The following is a 4,445-nucleotide window of genomic DNA, read 5'->3' as shown; positions in this document are numbered from 1 at the left end:
TCTGGAATTTGAGATTACAACTGTGAGATCCAATCAAATTTGCGCAAAATTGCAAACAAGCAGTCGTGTGGGGATCAGGAGACGCCCAATAGGAGAGTTTTAGAATAGGAAAGGTGAGCTATAAACAGAAGCCTAATTTAGTTAAAAACTGTATCAAATTGTAAATAATTAATGATGTTTAAATTTCATTAACAATAGGCCTACATTAAGATTGTGTGTAGAACAAAATGTGACAAACTAATTTTAGATCTTGTAATATACATTTAAATGTGTATAAATTGGGCTATGCCCTATAAATATTAGGGGTCCCTCAAACATCATATGGGGGTCGGCAACCAAAAGATCGAAAACTCCTGCCCTAAAGAAACTTTCAGTGATCAGTTCTTAAAAGAACCATTTTTCTTAGAGTGAAGAACATTTTTCCACTATAAAGAACCATGTGTGCATTGGAAAGGTTCCATAGATGTTAAAGGTTCTTTATGGAACAATAGTTATATACACATTTAGTTCACTCAAAAAAATTCTGTCATTAATTCCTCACCCTCATGTCGTTCCAAAGACTTTTGTTCATCTTCGGAACACAAATGAAGATTTTTCTGATTAAATCTGTCCCTCTATTACAGATAGGCCTACGCAACTACCACTTCAAGTCCCAGAAAGGTAAAGACATCATTAAAGTAATCCATGTGACTCCAACTGATTCAACCTCAATTTTTTTTTAAGTAATGCTTTAATTGTGCAAAAACACGAGAGCGGACGTTGTTGCATGCACGCTTGTCAGATTTTTTTTTCTTCAAATAAAGCACTCACATCGCTTCATAAAATTGAGGTTAAACCACTGAAGTCACATGGATTGAGGATGTACATAGTAACAATGATTGGGACAATGGAGGGACAGAAAGCTCTCCGGTTTCATCTAAAACCTCCAAATTTGGGCTCCAAAGATCTTACAGGTTTGGAACGACATGAGGGTGAGGAATTAATGACTGAATTTAAATTTTTGGGGTGAACTATCCCAAGAATCTTTATTTTAAGAGTGCAAACTTAAATTCTAATATCACAATATTTGTATAATAGCTCTTGTAAACAAGTTAACAAGTGTAAGGCAGGTTGTCTCATTTGTTCTGAGTGCTGTAACTGATAATCACACATCTTTAGGCCAAATCGATAGGCTATTATCTTACTAACCTTTTGCTGTTGGACTTCCCACCAAAAGCCATTGTGGGCTAAGTGAATGTATTCCTAGAAAATAGGCTAACTCTGTAAATATTTAAATAGCTTATTTGTAGCCAGGGCTTTTTAAAACTACACAAATATGGTCAATCTAAAACAAATCTAACCTGAAAAATGTTGCTACTATACAGTCCTTGTTAACAGATTTCAAATTTAGATTAAATTATTGTATACTTTCTTGAATTGTCCTAGAATACACAGTTGCTTCATAATCTTTGTTACTTTTACCCATTATTATTTATGTAGGTCCCTTTGATTTCTCAAAGGATTATTGATTTAATGTACTTAGATTTGTTCCACTATTGTTTTATATGCTGAGCCATCATCTGCCATCTGTATATTGGCCTGTGGTAATAACAGGGATGTTTGCATCCAGATCAATATGTCAATGTCATTCAAATGTAGGGCAAAACTCCATGTTAGCAACCACTGGCTGTTGGCACAAACAACCTTTCACAATGAAAAATCTGTTAATTTTCGTATAAAAAGATATAATATAAAGGTGCCACATACACTATATTGTTAAAAGTATTGCGATTCTGTTCCCCAAACTGTTCCCACAAAGCTGGGAGCATGAATTTGTCCAAAATGTCTTGGTATGCTAAAGCATTAAGAGTTCCTTTCACTGAAGCTAAGGGGCCAAGCCCAACCCATGAAAAACAACCCACACCATAATCCCCCCCTCCACTAAACTTTACAATGCATTCAGGCACAATGCAGTCAGGCAAGTACCATTCTCCTGGGAACTGCCAAACCCAGACTCGTCTTCGTGCTTTACTCCACTGCATCCCATGCTTTGCTTGCACTTGGTGATGTAAGGCTTGGATGAGCTGCTCAGTCATGGAAAACCATTCCATGAAGCTCTGTTCTTGAGCTAATCTAAAGGCCACACAAAGTTTGGAGGTCTGTACCGATTGACTCTGCAGAAAGTAGGTGACTTTTGCACACTGTGCACCTCAGCATGAGCTGACCCCGCTCTGTGATTTGACATGGCCTACCACTTCGTGGCAGTTGTTCCTAATTGCTTCCACTTTTTAATAATACCATTAACAGTTGAACATAGAATATTTAGTAGTAAAGACATTTTTATGAATGGGCTTATTGCACAGGTGGCCACCTATAGCGGTACACTCTTAAATTCACTGAGCTCCTGAGAGCGACCCATTCTTTCACAAATGTTTGTAAAAGCGTCTTCATGCCTATTGCTTGATTTTATACACCTGTGGCCATGGAAGTGCTTGGAACACCTAAATTTAATTGGCAATATAGTGTAAGTCAATATTTATGATGAAACCAGACCAGTGTGTTGATGTTAGTATTAATGGTTTTGTGTGAGGAAAAAATAATAATAGTAATAAAAAAATTATGATGAACGGCGGTTACTCTTCAAGGACTTCTGTGTGAACTTTAGGAGAACCAACCTTATATTCATACATCCACTAAGGCACCAGCCATTGCAAACATGTCCAAAAAGCTGTTGGTATAGATTGATAAAAGGCTCTATTTGGGGCAGCAGTGTTAGCTGGAGAAGGACAAGCAACGTGTTGGCTCGACTCCAGGCACAAAACACTTTTAAATGAAGTATTGACCATTAAAACACTAATGGAGCCATATTGACATGCAGGGAAAGGAGTGACCTTTATATGTGTTGAAGTAATAATTTGTTAACAAAACATTTTTGTCAGCTAAACCCTACTGACCTTAAAATGTTGCGAATAATAATAAACATTTTAATACCTTTACATAAAAATGTATCTAAAAACATGTTTGTGTTTTTAATGTGATACTTTGTATGTTTGTATGTGGAATATAAGGAATGATGGTCCGTCATTAATAGGTAAATATTTCACTTATTATTTACAGGTTATGACGTTTATTGTAGCTGTATCTATGTGTGGCTTAGTTATTTCCGTCGTTTGGCCAACATCTTGTTTGAAAGCCTATTGGCTTACAAATATATAATATGTATGCTAATGTTTATATATATATATATATATATATATATATATATATATATATATATATATATATATATATATATATATATATATATATATATATATACAGTATTGTTCAAAATAATAGCAGTACAATGTGACTAACCAGAATAATCAAGGTTTTTAATATATTTTTTATTGCTACGTGGCAAAAATGTTACCAGTAGGTTCAGTAGATTCTCAGAAAACAAATGAGACCCAGCATTCATGATATGCACGCTCTGAAGGCTGTGCAATTGGGCAATTAGTTGAAAGGGGTGTGTTCAAAAAAATAGCAGTGTCTACCTTTGACTGTACAAACTCAAAACTATTTTGTACAAACATTTTTTTTTTCTGGGATTTAGCAATCCTGTGAATCACTAAACTAATATTTAGTTGTATGACCACAGTTTTTTAAAACTGCTTGACATCTGTGTGGCATGGAGTCAACCAACTTGTGGCACCTCTCAGCTGTTATTCCACTCCATGATTCTTTAACAACATTCCACAATTCATTCACATTTCTTGGTTTTGCTTCAGAAACAGCATTTTTGATATCACCCCACAAGTTCTCAATTGGATTAAGGTCTGGAGATTGGGCTGGCCACTCCATAACATTAATTTTGTTGGTTTGGAACCAAGACTTTGCCCGTTTACTAGTGTGTTTTGGGTCATTGTCTTGTTGAAACAACCGTTTCAAGGGCATGTCCTCTTCAGCATAGGGCAACATGACCTCTTCAAGTATTTTAACATATGCAAACTGATCCATGATCCCTGGTATGCGATAAATAGGCCCAACACCATAGTAGGAGAAACATGCCCATATCATGATGCTTGCACCTCCATGCTTCACTGTCTTCACTGTGTACTGTGGCTTGAATTCAGAGTTTGGGGGTCGTCTCACAAACTGCCTGTGGCCCTTGGACCCAAAAAGAACAATTTTACTCTCATCAGTCCACAAAATGTTCCTCCATTTCTCTTTAGGCCAGTTGATGTGTTCTTTGGCAAATTGTAACCTCTTCTGCACATGCCTTTTTTTAACAGAGGGACTTTGCGGGGGATTCTTGAAAATAGATTAGCTTCACACAGACGTCTTCTAACTGTCACAGTACTTACAGGTAACTCCAGACTGTCTTTGATCATCCTGGAGGTGATCATTGGCTGAGCCTTTGCCATTCTGGTTATTCGTCTATCCATTTTGATGGTTGTCTTCCGTTTTCTTCCACGTCTCTCTGG

Source organism: Pseudorasbora parva, chromosome 3 (assembly GCF_024679245.1).
Source record: "Pseudorasbora parva isolate DD20220531a chromosome 3, ASM2467924v1, whole genome shotgun sequence".
Classification (NCBI taxonomy): Eukaryota; Metazoa; Chordata; class Actinopteri; order Cypriniformes; family Gobionidae; genus Pseudorasbora; species Pseudorasbora parva.
This window is presented reverse-complemented; position numbering follows the sequence as displayed.